The 18,681-nt window shown below is 53.4% G+C and overlaps 1 protein-coding gene across 1 annotated transcript in view; it reads right to left on the minus strand.

Moving 5' to 3' along the window:
* LOC135882901 (zinc finger protein 250-like) overlaps nucleotides 1-18,681 on the minus strand; it is a 256,811-nt gene that overhangs the window by 102,848 nt on the left and 135,282 nt on the right. The window lies entirely within an intron of this gene.

Below are 18,681 nucleotides of genomic sequence, written 5' to 3' on the forward strand. Positions count from 1 at the left end.
ATCTGTCAACAACTTCTTGAATCAGCTATTTCCACAGGTTTTCGAAAGAAGATGAGATTTTACAAAAGGTAATTCCCAGATTCTTTTCCTGCTCCTTAGATCACACATGACAGGTTGTTGCCTCCTTCATAGATTCATAGATTCATAGATTCTAGGACAGGAAGGGACCTCGAGAGGTCATTGAGTCCAGTCCCCTGCCCTCATGGCAGGACCAAATACTGTCTAGACCATGCTGGACCCTCTCCAATTTCTCCACATCTTCCTTGAAATGTGGTGCCCAGAACTGGACACAATACTCCAGTTGAGGCCTAACCAGCGCAGAGTAGAGTGCAAGAGTGACTTCTCATGTCTTGCTCACAACACACCTGTTAATGCATCCCAGAATCATGTTTGCTTTTTTTGCAACAGCATCACACTGTTGACTCATATTTAGCTTGTGGTCCACTATAACGCCTAGATCCCTTTCTGCCGTACTCCTTCCTAGACAGTCTCTTCCCATTCTGTATGTGTGAAACTGATTGTTCCTTCCTAAGTGGAGCACTTTGCATTTGTCTTTGTTAAACTTCATCCTGTTTACCTCAGACCATTTCTCCAATTTGTCCAGATCATTTTGAATTATGACCCTATCCTCCAAAGCAGTTGCAATCCCTCCCAGTTTGGTATCATCTGCAAATTTAATAACCGTACTTTCTATGCCAATATCTAAGTCGTTGATGAAGATATTGAACAGAGCCGGTCCCAAAACAGACCCCTGTGGAACCCCACTTGTTATACCTTTCCAGCAGGATTGGGAACCATTAATAACTACTCTCTGAGTACGGTTATCCAGCCAGTTATGCACCCACCTTATAGTAGCCCCATCTAAGTTGTATTTGCCTAGTTTATCTATAAGAATATCATGCAAGACCCTATCAAATGCCTTACTGAAGTCTAGGTATACCACATCCACCGCTTCTCCCTTATCCACAAGACTCGTTATCCTAGCAAAGAAAGCTATCAGATTGGTTTGACATGATTTGTTCTTTACAAATCCATGCTGGCTATTCCCTATCACCTTACCACCTTCCAAGTGTTTGCAGATGATTTCCTTGATTACTTGCTCCATTATCTTCCCTGGCACAGAAGTTAAACTAACTGGTCTGTAGTTTTCTGGCTTGTTTTTATTTCCTTTTTTATAGATGGGCACTATATTTGCCCTTTTCCAGTCCTCTGGAATCTCTCCTGTCTCCCATGATTTTCCAAAGATAATAGCTAGAGGCTCAGATACCTCCTCTATTAGCTCCTTGAGTATTCTAGGATGCATTTCATCAGGCCCTGGTGACTTGCAGGCATCTAACTTTTCTAAGTGATTTTTAACTTGTTCTTTTTTTATTTTATCTTCTAAACCTACCCCCTTCCCATTAGCATTTACTATGTTAGTCATTCCTTCAGACTTCTCGGTGAAGACCAAAACAAAGAAGTCATTAAGCATCTCTGTCATTTCCAAGTTTCCTGTTACTGTTTCTCCCTCCTCACTGAGCAGTGGGCCTACCCTGTCCTTGGTCTTCCTCTTGCTTCTAATGTATTGTGGAAGCAGAGAAAGAACGGACAGGAAGGGGATTGCAATGCATGACAGTTTGTTAGCAAGAGTTAGGCTAACTGTAACCCTAATAACGCGAGATTTGTAGAAGCGAGGATTGTGTGAGGTGAGTGGGAAAGAACTGTGTGAGAAGTTGTTGCGACCTTGTGTAGATACTATTGTATGTAGACTAGAGTCTAAACAAGTGAGGAAAATAAGATATCAGGATGACCTATGTATAAACAAAATGCAGCTGTTGCTCATTATTGTCTGTAACAAAAGGTATAAATGCTTGCTGTAATTGTTTACCTGGGAGAGACCTGCCTAGGAGGGGGAGACCCTGTGTCCTAGTGCACTCTCTCCCTCTATGCAATTGATAGAGAGAGAATAAAGTATCTGACTTTGCTGTACCCAACCAAAGAGTGAGAACTGTGTTTTTCTCCGACAGTATTGATAAAAAGGCTTCTTGTTTCCCTTTATTCCCGTAGCCAGTTTGAGCTCATTTTCTGCCTTTGCCTTTCTAATCTTGCCCCTGCATTCCTGTGTTGTTTGCCTATATTTATCCTTTGTAATCTGTCCTAGTTTCCATTTTTTATATGATTCCTTTTATTTTTTAGATCATGCAAGATCTTGTGGTTAAGCCAAAGAGGTCTTTTGCCACATTTCCTATCTTTCCTACTCAGCGGAATAGCTTGCTTTTGGGCCCTTAATAGTGTCCCTTTGAAAAACTGCCAACTCTCCTCAGTTGTTTTTCCCCTCAGTCTTGATTCCCCTGGGACCTTACCTATCAGCTCTCTGAGCTTACCAAAATCCGCCTTCCTGAAATCCATTGTCTCTATTTTGCTGTACTCCCTTCTACCCTTCCTTAGAACTGTGAACTCTATGATTTCATGACCCTCCCCCTCTACAACAACCCTCCCCAGCAGCTCCCCCAAAATCTCCTACCTGAGCTGGATCCACCACAGCCATTTCCCTTCCCCGGCCCCTAGGAAGATGGGACGGTCTGGAGCAAAACGGGGTCGTTATTCTGCAGCCTGTCAGAGCGAGAAGGGAAGTTCGCGAGGTTTCTGAATGAGTGTTAGTCCATTTCACACCCCGATTCCCCCAGGCTCTGTCCTTGCAGACAGACACTCTAGACTCTGCCATGCTGGGAGAAGCCTCAGTGACACTATTACAGCACAGACCCAACCTCTCCCCCGGGACTAAACCCACCAGACGCTATTACACTATCCCAGGAAAAGAGTCTCTGAGCCAAACGCCAGAAAAGAGCAGAATCAAAGGAGCCACTTTGGGGGATCCCCCGACACTGTCCCCAGAACAGCCCATTCCCTCAGCAGCGCAGGGACCAGGCAGAGGCAGGAACTGGCTTTTCCTCTCTCTGCCCCTCCCCTCTCCCAGGAAAGTCACTGCCCCGGGGGGCTGCAGGGAATGGAGCTGGGCAAGGCTGGGTGCCCAGAACCTCCCTCCCCACTGATTGCTCCAGCTGCCCCGTCCAGTCTCTCCCCTCTCCCTCCTGCACGAAGAGCCGGTCACTGTCCTGCATTCCCGTGGGCGTTTCCTCGCCAATAGCTACAGCCACTGCTAACGGGCGTGAGCCTGGGGGCGCTGGGGCAGCAGCTCTGCGCCGCGCAGACACTCGGGGGGCAGAGATGGAGTGAGCAGGAGCCATTTCTGCAGAGTCACTTTCCAGCCAGGCCCCAGCACTTACCCCAGATCTCTCCTATCACCTGCAGTCTCTGGCTCAGGAGCTGATGCCAGCAGAGCTCAGGGGGGTGTGGGGAGGGTGTAAACTATTTCCCTGAATCAAGTCTCCTTCGGCAGCTCAGTCACCATTTCAGCTAGAGCAGAGCTGCAGTACCTGGGCACTGGGCCACCCGGAGCCTTTAACACCACAGCCCTGGGGAGGGGGTGCTGAGATGGACCATCCAGTGAGGAACACAAGTCCTTCTACCCTCCACCACACCCTAGTTTGGAACTGCTGCTGACGGCTCCCCCCACCCGTGGTAACTTTTATCCCCTCTGCCTCCCTCTATCTGGGGGTTTTCCCTTCTGCACCTCCCTGGCAGGGCAGCCCCACCCCAGTTTGAACCCCTGATCCTGTCCCAGTTTTGTCCCTCTGCACATTGCTCCCCTCCGATTTCTCCCCTTCAGGGGGATATTCCCTGCCTTTGATTGCAGGGAGCAGATTCTGATGGCGCGTGAGGGCCGCAACTTGCAGATGTTACTGAGCGTGTGAGAAGTACATTAGAAGATAAGGATGGCCAGACTGGGTCAGACCAAAGGTCCATCTAGTCCAGTGTCCTGTCTGCCAACAGTGGCCAGTGCCAGGTGCCCCAGAGGGAATGAACAGACAGGAATCATCCAGTGACCCATCCCCTGTTGCCCAATTCCCAGCTTCTGACAGACAGAGGCTAGGGACACATCCCTGCCCATCCCGGCTAACAGCCATTGATGGACCTGTCCTCCATGAACCCATCTAGTTCCCCTTTGATCACAGGACCCTGCTCAGGAACAGTGAAGTTGCAAGTTCTAATAGGAAACAGCTTCTGATACAAGGGCAGCTCATCCCCATGGGAGGGGAGGAGGAAGACGAGCAGCCCCCACAACTGCCACTCTGCCCCAGCCTCCTTCAACCCATTGCCCCCTTCAGCCTCCCCCCAAATGTCCCCTTCCCCCATCTCCCCCTTCAGCCTCCTCCAACTGCCCCCCATCGCCCCGTTCAGCCTCCCCCAACTGTTCCCTTCCCCGCACCTGGTCACCTTCAGCCCCCCGTTGCCCTCTTCAGCCTCCGGCAACTTCCCCCCACTGCCCTGGCTCCACCACTCTCAGGTTCCTTTCCCCACAACCATTTGCTTCCTTACCATAGGAAACAGGGGCAGAAAATGCTTTTGAAAAAACCTTTTGCAAAGTAAAAATAAAACAAGCCAAACAACCCCCTCCCTTGCTTTGTGCTGGGCGCCCAGCTGTGGGCTTGTGTGTGTGTGTGCGGGGGGGGGGGGGGGAGTGTTGTTCTGAGCACACTCTGTTCAGGGAAGGGGTGGAGTTGGCCAAAGGGGCAGGTTGAATCTTTAGCAGAGAATTCCTTTCTCCATTCTGTTAGCTAAGCGTTGCTGTTAAATGGCAGCCGACGAATGCAGCATTTGAAGCAATCTGACTCTAAATCCCCTGCCCTCTCGGTTGCTGCAGTTCTCACACCCTCTGCTCTTGTGATGTCACCACATGACATGGTGTCTTATTCCCATAGCGTCTTATATATTAGACAGGACCAAAGTTTATAAGGTAAAAACTGAAGCATAACTCCTTCCCTTCCCCGTTTTGACTTAGGAAAAATAAATCCTGTCCCCTCCCCCAGCCCAGCCCCACCAGAGCTGCTGCGGCCAGGAGACAGGTGGTCTCTCACCTGGCCCTGAGCTGCAGTGGTGAGAGAGGGCTGGGGGGAGTCCTCTCTCCCTGGGGCAACCTGCTCCCCAAACCCCTCATTCCCAGCCCCATCCCAGAGCCCACACCCCCAGCCAGAGCCCTTACCCCCCCACACACCCCAACCCTCTGCCCTAGCCCTGAGCCACTCATTCTCAGCCCCACCCCAGAGCCCACACCCCCAGCTGGAGCCCTCACCCCCCTGCACCCTAACCCTCTGCCCTAGCCCTGAGCCCCTGATTCCCATCCCCACCCCAGAGCCCACACCCCCAGCTGGACCCCTCACCCCCCTGCACCCTAACCTTCTGCCCTAGCCCTGAGCCCCTCATTCCCAGCCCCACCCCAGAGCCCGCATCCCCAGCCAGAGCCCTCACCCCCCTGCACTCCAACCCTCTGCCCTAGCCCTAAGCCCCTCATTCCCATCCCCACCCCAGAGACCGCACCCCCAGCTGGACCCCTCACCCCCCTGCACCACAACCCTCTACCCTAGCCCTGAGCCTCTCATTCCCAGCCCCACCCCAGAGCCCACACCCCCAGCCGGAGCCCTCACCCCCTTGCACCACAACCCTCTGCCCTAGCCCTGAGCCCCTCATTCCCAGCCCCACCCCAGAGCCCACACCTCCAGCCGGAGCCCTCCGCCCCCTGCACCCCAACCCTCTCCCCCAGCCCTGAGCCCCTCATTCCCAGCCCCACCCCAGAGCCCCAATTCAGCCCCCTCCCACACTCCGAACCCTTCAGCCTCACCCCTGCCACACACTGTCCATGTGCAGAATGAATTTTGTGATGTGCAGCAATATACAGGTGATGTGTCACATTACAAAATTGAACATATTGGTGCACATCACAAAATTCATTCCGCACACGGACATAAAATATTTGAGGAAACACTGCTCCTGACTTTCTACCTATCTGTGACATCTTGAATTTCATACAGTGACTGATCAGAATAAAGTGCTCTCAAGTGAGCTACAGACCAACAGTGGTTCATAGTAATTATTCAGCCAGTATTTTAGAAGACCTCGACCACTAGAGGAAATCCTGACCTGCTAAGAGACAATTAATGGAGAGAAGCAGCAAGATTAATCCCATACATTGGATTGGTTGTGACTTATTTGCCTGATTTGAAAAGAGACCAAAAGGACCTGAGTCTCCTCGCTGGCGATAGCCCCCTGCTCGGCCAATCAGCACTGAGACTCTGAGGGGAGGGGGGCTGAGAGGTCTCAGCAGATGTCCCAAAGGACGGCCCAGGTCACCATCAGAGGGGATCACTCAAATCCAGCCCCACCTCTTTGTGAGGACCTCCCGCAATGAGAGCACCCCCCACCCCATCCACACTCCACACACACCCCTCCTTGATAGAGGGAGGGAAGCCGGGGAAAGGGGAAAAAGAAGCAAGAGAAGAGGAGAAAGGAGGGAGGAAAGAGGAAAAGGGAAACCAAAAAGGATAAACCCCAATGTCCCCGGGGATTCCAAGTGTCAAAGTCCTAGGCAGGAAATCAAATTTGGCCACCTTAAGCCAGTGTTTTCTGGGCCTAGAATGCTGCCTGGACCAGGGGGATCAGACTGAACAGGTTCCAAACCTCTCTGGGCCTCTTACCTTGTAAAAGGGAAGTTTGTTTTTGGCACAATCAATGGTAGGAAAGGAGAAAACTCCACAGAGGTTCCTCCTCATGCTCACATCCGTGAATCCTAATTCTCTCTCAGTCCTCGAGGAGAGACCTCGCGAAGGAGACTTGCGGCAGCAAAGCCAGGGGGGTCTCAGAGACTGGCCTGGCCCTGCACCTTTGTCCTGCCCGGCTGATGTCAGGGTCTCTCTGTGAGGTCACCCCCTCCCCACCACCTTTGCCCAATAGGCTGAGTTCCTGCAACAGGCCTTTGTGATGTCACTGCCACCCCCACCCCTCCCCTCCAAGCTGATGTCCTGCCCCTGGCCAGCCTCGTTGGGTGTTTGTTTCCCCTGGATCTAGGGTTGCCAACTTTCTGACCCAACAAAACTGACCACCCTTGCCCCGCCTCATCAAGGACGGAATGCAAGGCTGAGTTCACTCACCAACCCCCTGAAACATGTCAGTGCCCCAGAGAAAACCGGACCTGCTATTGGAACGAGATGCTGGAGATCTGAATGGGAAAGGGACTGTCTGAATTGTCAAGATGGGGAACGAACAACAATCTACAGCGATGTCATTAACACAAACACACTCCAATCCTGCTCCATCCGGAAGGGAAATGGGCAGGAATTCCTGCTGTCCAGCAATGGACACACTTACAGCCCCGCACAGCAGTGAGTGGGCCGGGGAGGCTGGTCTGAGCAAACAATGTGAAGTGATAATTCACTGAGAAGAGAATCACAGTGTAGGGAAGCCAGTGGCCATTAGGTAGCTGTGGCTGAGGGCTTAAGGTGCTGGACTAGAAATCCCTTGGGGCCTTCCCACGTAGATTTGAATCTCCGTGCCAACTCCGGAAGCATTGAACTGTTGTCATTGCTGTAGTCTCAGTGCTGGCACATCCCTAGTGCCAACTGGAGGTAGATCTGGTCTTACTCTCAGGCTGTCTACACTTAAAATGCTCCTGTAGTACTTTGGAGTAGACAGTTGCTACAGTGACTGGTGAGGTTTTCCTATTGCTCTAGCTGCACTGACAGAACACAGAGACTGAATTCCCACCCCTCCTGCATAGGAGCTCTCAGCAGTTTCATTGTTCTGCAGCCAGCTTCCCATTAGAAATGCTGTTGTGGGACATTCCCAGACCTGGGCATTTACCAAGGACAGAATTTGAAGAGCAAACCTGGCTCCTCCCACCGGGAGGGATTGGAGTGTTTTGTCCCTTGTGATGGGTTGGATCACAGAAAGCCCCTTGGGAGCTGCCAACCGATGTGCCAAGACTACTTCTGCCCCTGCTTTCCTGCCCTGGCAGCTCAGGACCCCAGAACCCTGTCTTGTTGAGCCAGACACGCCCGTCTGCTCCAACACAGACCCAGGGTCTGAATTACTTGCCCAAAGCTGCAGGCTTAACCTGAAAGCAGCTCACAGAAGTTCAGGTTCAGCTGTTTGTCCTCTATGACCCTAAATCCTTTTCATAGTCCCTGCTTTCCAGGCTACGGTTCCCTAGGCTCTAGGTGTGGCCACCAGCCTCCGTTCCCAGCTATAGGGCCTGGCTTTTGGCTGTATTAAACTGCATTTGTTTTACTAATCCCAGTTTACCAAACCATCCAGGCTGCTCTGTACAACTGCCCCATCATTAGCATTATTTACCACTCCTCCAAGCTGTGCTAGCCACAGACTTTATCAGCAGTGATTTTATATTTATTTCCAGATGGTTAATTACAAAGTTGAATAGTGAGGGGGCTACAGCCAAGCCCTGTGGTGCCTCGTTAACAGCTCCCCCATTCAGTGATGATGCCCCATGGACAGGTACAAGGTCAGACTTGGGGTCACCCATCAGGAGAAGGGGAGCAGGGGGATTATTTTACTACTGTTTTATAATGCACCTAATTTTTTTATTCACAGGCTCCACCTACAGTGTCTGTCACTCTTGTACCTGGGCCCTTCTGGGACAATTCTCGTCTCATTTACACTGGAGCAAATCCAAAGTGAATCCAGGCCATCCCTCCCAGCCTGCCCATGACTGCTGTCTGTGGAGATCTAGCCCAGGGAACAGCCTCACTCCACCATGGTTGGGCTGGTTCCCCGATTTTTTTGCTTCTGTGGAAACACTTCCAATGGCCTTTCCCCTTCCCCGTCCTGCACATGCTGCCCTGGTTGGGCAGATCCCATCTGTCCAGGGCTTGCCCCTGTCACCTCCACCTTTCCACTTGGGATTTAGAGTAATCCAACAAATCCCCTTCTTTTATTAGCATTGTGTACAGGCCCCACTCAGGGACCAGCCCCATTGTGCCAGGTGCCGTCCACATACAGAACAAACAGACACTCTCTGTCCCACAGAGCTGCAATCTGCCTGCTTCCCGTCTCCCGGCAGGAACCGCTCTTTGCTACGGCTTGGACCTGCTTCTACTGCTCCCTGGGGGATTGGCAGTTTCACTGGCTCAGGTTGCGTTGCCCCTTGCTGCCTCATCCGAGCCAGCTCAGACACTGCCTGGGGCTCTTCTGAAAGGTCTTTGTGTAAAATCCCAACGATTAGATGTGTCGCTTTGTTCCCCCCCCCCCCCACCATTGTTATTTGTTTGTACTGCCACTGGCTGCACAGCCGTCAGTCTGAGCCCGGGGCCCCATTCTGCTAGGCACTGCCCAGCCACACAAAGCTCTCCCTGCCCCAAAGAGCTTCCACTGAGTCATCGTATCAATCCCACAGGCCCAATGCTCTGCTCCTTCCCACAGGGCCTTCGAACATTTTCAACGTGTTTCTGGGCCTCCGAACCTTTTAATAAAATCACGTCTCTGGGTGAGTTACGGCTTTGCTCCTCCCCCACCCACTGGGAGCGTCCTGAATGCAGCCAAACAGCTGTTTGTTGTGGCAGGCAGAAGGCCCTGGGAGGGAGGGGGCGGAGTTGGTTAGCGGGAGATGGGCTGGGGGGAGGGTAGAGCTTGGCTGCCAGTGGGTGCTAAGCACCCGCTAATTTTTCCCCATGGGTGCTCCAACCCTGGAGCACCCATGCAGACAGCACCTATGATCCCTTCCCCCAAAACAAAATTCCTAGAGATCTTGGGTGCATCTCTCAATGTTGTAAATGTTACTAGCTTCTGTGGGTGCGTGTCTCTCTGGGTGGGTGTCCAGGTGTGTTTCTGTATAAGTTTATTGTGATGTCACGTATCCCAACAGCAAAGAATGTTCTGCTTCAGCATTCTTGCCCTGCCTTCAGTCTGCCAACTGGCTTGGTTGACAACGGCTGGTGACCCAAGGAGCTGCTGATAGACGCGTACTATCCATCTGTCAACAACTTCTTGAATCAGCTATTTCCACAGGTTTTCGAAAGAAGATGAGATTTTACAAAAGGTAATTCCCAGATTCTTTTCCTGCTCCTTAGATCACACATGACAGGTTGGTGCCTCCTTCATAGATTCATACCTGAAGAAACCCTTCTTGTTACTCTTAACATCTCTTGCTAGCTGCAACTCCAAGAGTGATTTGGCCTTCCTGATTTCACTCCTGCATGCCTGAGCAATATTTTTATACTCCTCCCTGGTCATTTGTCCAATCTTCTACTTCTTGTAAGATCTGTGTTGTATATCGACCTGGGTATGTGGCTGGTCCTTTAGCATCTGAAGAACCCTTTTGTTTGATGAAATTGGCTTCAAATAACCACTCAGCAGTAAATTCAGTGTTTTTGGTGGCAATAAAAGGACTGGAATGCCTAAGGAGACTGCTTTTCTGACTTCTTGTTAGCCAGTGGGGTGAAACAGAAGTTTACTTTGGTTGCTGGTTTGGTATCTCTTATCAGAGAATGACCACTGCTTTTTGGGGGTGCCTGCCCCATTTCTCAGCACTTTGTCCAGAATTTACTATTCTCAGTTGTGACCCACTAAGGGCTTCTCTACACTACGCAGCTCTTAGCGACAAGGCTGGGTCGACACTGTCTTGTCGCTAAAAGTCAGTGTGTGTGAACGCTCTTTGCGGTATTTTGTTGGCGTTTTTACCGACAAAATACTTCCAGCCCCGCGAGCGGCATAAGCTTTGTTGGCAGGAGAGAGCTCCTGCCGACAAAGCCGCGTTCACACAGCCGCTTGTGTTGGCAAAACGTTTGTCTTTCACGGGGGGCCTTTTTTAAGTACCCGCAAAAGAGAAAAGTTTTGTCGACAACCGTGCAGTGTAGACATACCCTTAGGCACAGTGAGAGATGGCTTTTGCTCTTTTGCGTACTGCTAATGACAGGGAGCTAACACAGGAGAAAGAAGAGGCAGGCAGGCTGACCACAGTGGCCAGGAGGAAGTGAGAAGAAACAACAGATGAGTGGCTGGAGAATGTGGGCATCAATCCTGCTACCTCTTGCATGCAAAGCACAAGCTCTACCGCTTGAGCTAATTCCCCACCTCTGGCTTGTGGGTAAGGCACCCACCAGGCAAAGTGAGGGCTCTGCGGTCTGAAGTGGAAGAGAGCATCAGATGGGGGGACGCTTATAGTTGGGGAAGGGGTCCCGAGTCCTGGATCCCAGCCACACACCTCAGCACAAAGACCAATGGTCCCTACAGGACGTGTGTCACGGGGATAAGAGTTAGTAATAAGGATAAGCAACACACTTAAGAAGAGAACATGACTTTTATCTAACCCAACATAGCCAGGAGCAGACCCAGCTCAGGATCCTCAACCGGACTCACCCCAACTCCCGGGCACAGCGTCCAGTTAACAGCCCTCCCTTGGCCTGGACACCCACAGACACATGGCCACACGCAGCCCTTCCCTGCTTTGGCTCACTCCAAGCTGTCTGTACGCGTCAATCATGGGCTGCGCTCAGGAGGCCGTGTGGGAGACCAGTTTGCAGTCCCCTGACAGAGAACTACAGTTCACATCAAAAGCTGACCTAACAATGATCCCGGGTGAATAAGTGAGCTCACACTCCCTGGACACAATAAAAAGACATGATCCTACTGGGGTCTCTTCTATATAACCTTAGAGACTAACAAATGTATTTGAGCATAAGCTTTCGTGGGCTACAGCCCACTTCATCGGATGCATGTAGTGGAAAATACAGTAGGAAGAGATATATATATATACACAGAGAACATGAAACAATGGGTGTTACCATACACAACATAAGGAGAGTGATCAGTTAAGGTGTATATGGGGAGGGGGTAGCGAAGGGCTGTGTACGGGTAGGGGGTAGCTCAGGGTGCAGGGAGGGGGTAGCTAGGGGCTGTGTATGGGTAGGGGGTAGCTCAGGGTGCAGGGAGGGGGTAGCTAGGGGCTGTGTTCGGGCAGGGGAGTAGCTCAGGGTGCAGGGAGGGGGTAGCTAGGGGCTGTGTACGGGCAGGGGGTTGCTCAGGGTGCAGGGAGAGGGTAGCTAGGGGCTGTGTAGTGGCAGGGGGGCTCCCGGTGGAACTCCCAGCTTCAGGGGGCGAGGCCTTGGGGCTCCTGGCTTCAGCCTCCCTGCTGCTCCTGGCTTGGGGGGAGGGGAGGTTTGCTGGCTTGAGTCCCGCGCCGCTCCTGGCTTCAGCGCTGGGTCTTGCTGCACCAGGTTTCAGCTGCGGGGCTCCCTGGCCCCCCTGAAAGGGCTCGCGGCCCCGGACCCCCGGCTGAGAACCGCTGATCTAAACAAAACAATGTTGGTAAAACCACGGGTCCGAACAGCAATGGCCGAGTCTTGGGGTTAGTCCTCCAGCCCCAGGGGAAAAGCTTCAGCCGGCCCCTGCTGCTCCCCTCCCAACTGCACCTGTGTGGCAAGGCAAACATGGATGATTAGTGCCGCTGGCTGCAAGCCTCCCTCCCCACCCACTTCCACCGTGGCTCTTTGCCCACATTGTGCCCCACGGCGGAAGCCGGCCATGCTGCCCAAGCCTGAGCTCCATCTTCACCCCCACCTGCCAGGCTGGCTGAATGCAGAGCCATGTGGCCAATGGCAGGCAGAGATGGTGACTGGGCTCCTTCCCCTGCAAACCAAGCCCAGCTGCCGGTGTCCTGCGAGCCCCCCTCACACGCTCCAGCAACAGCCACGTGCCGATCGGGGGCAGCGCTGGGCTGGACTAGAACACGGTTCAACAAAGAACTGGGCAGGGAGGGGGCCCCTCGTCTCTGCTAGCCAGAGTCCGGGAATGGGTGGCAGGGGCCGGGTCACTGGACGATCCCTGTTCTGCTCACTCCCGCTGGGGCCCCCGGCACTGGCCGCTGTCGGCCGACAGGACACGGGGCCAGATGGACCCTTGGTCTGACCCAGCCCGGCCGTTCCTATGTTCTATGGGCAGGGGCTTGTGGGGCTGCAGCCCCCTAACTGTGTATCCCCCCCGCCCCATAGCCAGCAGCCAGCGCAAAGCTCACACCCGCCACAGCAGCAGGGGGCGCTGCTGGTCTGGGGCTGCTCCCACAACCTGCTCCAACCCCCCTCCCCCGGGGCCTGACATGACCTGGGGGCGTGGCCAGGAGCCCAGGACTCTCCCCCACGTGGGGCAGCCTAGCACAGGATGGGAAGTTCCGGGTCTGGCCTCCAATCACAGTCCCAGTTGCTCCCTGCACGGGCCAATCAGCGGCCAAGGAACGCACATTTAACCGCCCTGCCTGGGAGGGAGACGGCTCAAATACAATGGGGGAGAAGGGGCGTTTTGGCACCAATCAGAAGCTGGAGAGGTGTGATAGGCATGTGGGAGCACCAATCATACACCAGCAAGGAGCTGAATTTGTCTGTGGGCGGAGCTAGCTGCACGGGGGAGGGGAATCTCCAGCCGGGCCCTTCCCGCTGCTCCCCGGGAGCCTCCCCCAGGGCAGGGCCCCCGGCCAGGCCCCGCCCTCCCGGCCCCGCCCCTGCCCCAGGGCGGCCCCGCTTGTGGGGAAGGGGAGAGACCCCCAGGGAGCGATGCCCCGGGCTGCGGGGGGCGGGGCTAGACAGGGCCTTGGGGTGGGGTGGGGTGGGGGGGGGTGGAACATGTCGCCTGTAAGAGGCCGGCCTCGCCCCTCCCCAACGCCCCGCTTGCGCGTCATTTCCGCCCCGCTTCCGGGGCCAGGGGCTCGCTGGGTCTGGCCCCGTCACACCCCGAGCCTGGGGCTGGAATATCAGGTGGGGCACAGCCTGTGGGGCAGGACTTTGGGGCAGAGCTGCGGCGGGGGTGAAGGTCCCAGGGCTGGACTAGCAGGTGGGGAGCAGCCTGTGGGGTAGGACTGGGGGGCAGAGCTGGGGGGGGGTGAAGGTCCCAGGGCTGGAATAGCAGGTGGGGAGCAGCCTGTGGGGCAGGACTGGGGGGCAGAGCTGGGGGGGGGTGAAGGTCCCAGGGCTGGACTAGCAGGTGGGGAGCAGCCTGTGGGGTAGGACTGGGGGGCAGAGCTGGGGGGGGGTGAAGGTCCCAGGGCTGGAATAGCAGGTGGGGAGCAGCCTGTGGGGCAGAACTTAGTAGACATCAGAAAACTCACACAGGCGAGAGGCCATATAAATGTTTGGACGGTGGGAAAAGCTTGAGTCGGCGATCACAGCTTATTACAGATCAGAGACTGCACACCGGAGAGAGACCAGAGAAATGCCTTGAGGTGGGAAAGGTTCCCCTGAGCGATCAGCCCTTACTGCCCTGGAGAGCCCCACACGGGAGAGAAACCCTGTACAGGCCTCGACTGTGGGAAAAGCTTCAGTGACCACTCAACGCTTACTAAAATCGGAGAATCCACAGCGGTCAACATCAGCCAATCCCGCAGGGAAGAAACCTCTTAGATTTCATTAGCTGGTGTGTAAAACACTAATATTAGAGCTTGGACATCAGAGACTCCCCCACACCAGAGGGAAATTCTTTCAATGCCCTGATGAGGGCGGCCATAGTAAGAACTCTGTTTCCTCATTCCCACGCTCAGGTGAGTGGCATTTGGCTCCCAGGGATCCAGCTGTCCAGCGCTGGGGGGAGGACACAGCAGCACCCGAGCATCAACTGGTCAGTGACTCTCGCTCTGCCTGGTCTAAGCAAACCCCAGACAGAGGAGAGGACCCCCAATCAGCACCTCCTGCCGGCTGCAGCCCTGGCTGCTGAGCTGATGGGCCAAAGGGGGGAGAAGGAAGAGACAGAAACTCTCCAGACACTCCCTGTCCCTGGCTCAAGTTCCCCCCTCCCTTCCCAGACCGGATCCCCCTTCCATGGAGATTAAGAGAGGGAAACTTGGGTCAGGCCCCACCTTCCCTCTAGACACCTGTCCCCACCCCCTATCTTCCATCAGCCCCTGGGCTGGGCTCTCCCACTGACCTGGAGCTGTTCCCTGGAAGGGGAGTGTCCAGGAAAGCTGGTAACTCAGCCCCTCCGTAAATCCCTCAGGGCTGGGATCTGCTAGATCCGATATTGAGGGAGCAGGAGGAGTGTTTGTGGAGAAACGGTGGATGGAATGGTTTGGGCTGGTGGAGTTGGGACGCAGAGCGAGCTGAGGGCTGGGGCTATCTAGTGTTTGGGGATCATGCGATAAGAGGAGAGGGAGAGCACGGTGGGTGCGGGGGGGAGAGGTGCTGCCTCTGGTCATTCATTCCCTCTCTACCTTCTCCCTGCCCCCTCTGCATTCAGAAAGCACCAAGGAGAGGAGCTAATTTCCCCAGGGGCTTTTACGGGAGGCCCAGAGATCCCACCTGTGCCTCCACAGCATCATCCTCGGAGGTTCCCTCTGTGGTAGGAAATGTGGTCGGGATGAGCCAGCACATCCCTGTGACGCTCCACCAGATTTCCTAGTGGAAACTGACCCTGAGCATCTCATGTGTTCTCACCCCCCCGTTAGCAGAGTGACTGCTAGTCCCTGAATTCCCCCTTTGGGGCCGGATTGTCTCAGTCCCAGAGATTGTCACCTTGCTCCAGGCCGTGGGGAAAAGCATTTATTGTTTGTACACTTTCTACCTTATGGACCAGAATTAACTAGATGATAAAATAGTGGGACAGTAAAATGTGGTGCTTTCCCTCCAGGGCTATTGGAGGGTGATGGGGTGAGTCCAAGGGATTCCCTCCTTCCCCCTTCACCATCACCCTCCATCCCTGACACAGCAATCTCTGTCCAGCAATGGAGAGTTTTATCCTCTCCTCATCCTACCTCTCCACCTCCCAAAGGGTCACTTGCCACAGGGATTTTTCTCTCTTTGGGACGGCCGCTTAGTCGCACACTCCCATATTAGTCTAGTTTGACAGGAGGTAGCTCAGATTTGTTGAGGACTTCATGAGACCAATGATCATTTGCCGGAAGAGTCTTTTCTTTAATTTTTTTTTTTAATTTTTGTCTAACCCTTTGTCATGAGATTTGTGGTGTTTGAACAATGACTGTGATCGATCTCTCAGCACAGACACCAAGGGTGCGAGCTGGAGTCACGCTCCGAGGGGCAGAGACTGAGACAGGGAATGAAGTTACTGCCTGATACAGTCAGGAGTGGGGAAGTGGGGGACAGAGCTGGGAAACTGCTGGGTTTGCTCTTCAGAGCCAGAACGAGCCGAGGCTCAGAGCTGTGAACTCTCTGCGTCAAAGCCTGAGAGACTAGAAGCCGACACTAAACTCGAAAGGGTCATGAATGACACTCCAAGAAGAATGACGCAGGGAGGGGGCAGCGTCTCCCGACTGCTGAGATGACGAGGATGGGCACAGGCAGGAGGGTGCTGGGATGTCAGCAGTCGGAGCCAGCCTTGAAGCCAGGCCCTCCCACGTCACTGAGGCCAGAGGAAAAGGAGGAGCTTAAAGCCCCGCTGGTCGCCCCCTCCTCATCTACCCCCGTGTCCTCCTGTGTCAGGACAAGAGAGACTCCCTCTGCCCACTCCCCCCACATTCACCCCTCTCAGCTGAGCTCCTTGGATTCCCTGCTGTCAGCGTGTGGCTTTTGTTCCTGGGTCCCAGCGTCGCTCATGGCTTCTCTGCACTTTTCTACCCATTTATAAATGCTGCTGTTGCTGGGACCTGCAGGAGTGGGGGCAGCAGTGGGCTGGGCTGGGGATGGGGAAAGGAGTCTGTCTTTGTTTGTCCTTTGAAATAATAAAGTAGAATTGAGTTTCTACCACTCCCAGTGTCCTTTGATTTGCATTAACTGGCTACCAGCTCCTGAGTTACACAACGCAAACATGGTCTGCAGTGGATGGAAATGCACAGTGAGGTCATAGAATCATAGAAGATCAGGGTTGTAAGGGACCTCAGGAGGTATCTACTCCAACCCCCTGCTCAAAGCAGGACCAACCCCAACTAAATCATCCCAGCCAGGGCTTTGTCAAGCCTGACCTTAAAAACCTCTAAGGAAGGAGATTCCACCACCTCCCTAGAGAACCCATTCCAGTGCTTCACCACCCTCCTAGTGAAAAAGTTTTTCCTAATATCCAACCTAAACCTCCCCAGTACAACTTGAGACCATTACATCCTCAACACCCCCTTCTCTTTCTCTCCAGACTATTCTTTTAACCATTTCGTGTCCCTTTTAATCTCTAGGCTCCCAGCAGTGACAAAACAGCTGTGATGGTACTGCCTGGGGCCTGGAAGTGAGCCATTGTTTTGGACTTGTTCCCAAAATGATTTGTTGGGAGGCTGCTTATGTATAGCGACCACTGAGAACAGTCTAGATCCATCCTCTTTGGAACCTCCTTTCAGGTAGTTGAAAGCAGCTATCAAATCCCCCCTCACTCTTCTGTTCTGCAGACTAAACAATCCCAGTTCCCTCAGCCTCTCCTCATAAGTCATGTGCTCCAGCCCCCTAATCATTTTTGTTGCCCTCCGCCATACTCTTTCCAATTTTTCTACATCCTTCTTGTAATGTGGGGCCCAAAACTGGACACAGTACTCCAGATGAGGCCTCACCAATGTCGAATGGAGGGGAACAATCACGTCCCTCGATCTGCTGGCAATGCTCCTACTTCTACAGCCCAAAATGCCGTTAGCCTTCCTGGCAACAAGGGCACACTGTTAACTCATATCCAGCTTCTCGTCCACTGTAACCCCTAGGTACTTTTCTGCAGAACTGCTGCCTAGCCACTCGGTCCCTAGTCTGTAGCAGTGCATGGGATTCTTCTGTCCTAAGTGCAGGACTCTACACTTGTCCTTGTTGAACCTCATCAGATTACTTTTGGCCCAATCCTCTAATTTGTCTAGGTCCCTCTGTATCCTATCCCTACCCTCCAGCGTATCTACCACTCCTCCCAGTTTAGTGTCATCGGCAAACTTGCTGAGAGTGCAATCCATCCCATCATCCAGATCATTACTGAAGATATTGAACAAAACCGGCCCCAGGACCAACCCTTGGGGCACTCCGCTTGATACCGGCTGCCAACTAGACATGGAGCCATTGATCTCTACCCGTTGAGCCTGACGATCTAGACAGCTTTCTATCCACCTTATAGTCCATTCATCCAGCCCATAGTTCTTTAACTTGCTGGCAAGAATACTATGGGAGACCGTATCAAAAGCTTTGCTAAAGTCAAGGAATAACACGTCCACTGTTTTCCCCTCATCCACAGAGCCAGTTATCTCGTCATAGAAGGCAATTCGGCTAGTCAGGCAAGCCCTTGGTGAATCCATGCTGACTGTTCCTGATCACTTTTCTTTCCTGTACGTGCTTCAGAATTGATTCCTTGAGGACCTGCTCCATGATTTTTCCAGGGACTGAGGTGAGGCTGACTGGACTGTAGTTCCCCAGATCCTCCTCCTTCCCTTTTTTAAAGATGGGCACTACATTAGCCTTTTTCCAGTCATCCAGGACCTCCCCTGATCGCCTTGAGTTTTCAAAGATAATGGCCAACGGCTCTGCAATCAAATCAGCCACCAACTCGTTTAGCACCCTTGGATGCAGTGCATCCGGCCCCATGGACGTGTGCTCGTCCAGCTTTTCTAAATACACCTCTACCCCAATATAATGTTGTCCTCGGGAGCCAAAAAGCTCTTACTGCGTTATAGGTGAAACCGCGTTATATCGAACTTGCTTTGATCCGCCGGAGCGTGCAGCCCCGCCCCCCCCCCAGAGCGCTGCTTTACCGCGTTACTTCTGAATTCGTGTTATATCAGGTCGCGTTATATCGGGGTAGAGGTGTAGTCCTGAACCACTTCTTTCTCCACAGAGGGCTGGTCATCTCCTCCCCATACCGTGCTGCCCAGTGCAGTAGTCTGGGAGCTGACCTTGTTTGTGAAGAGGCAAA

This window comes from Emys orbicularis, chromosome 8 (assembly GCF_028017835.1).
Source record: "Emys orbicularis isolate rEmyOrb1 chromosome 8, rEmyOrb1.hap1, whole genome shotgun sequence".
Classification (NCBI taxonomy): Eukaryota; Metazoa; Chordata; order Testudines; family Emydidae; genus Emys; species Emys orbicularis.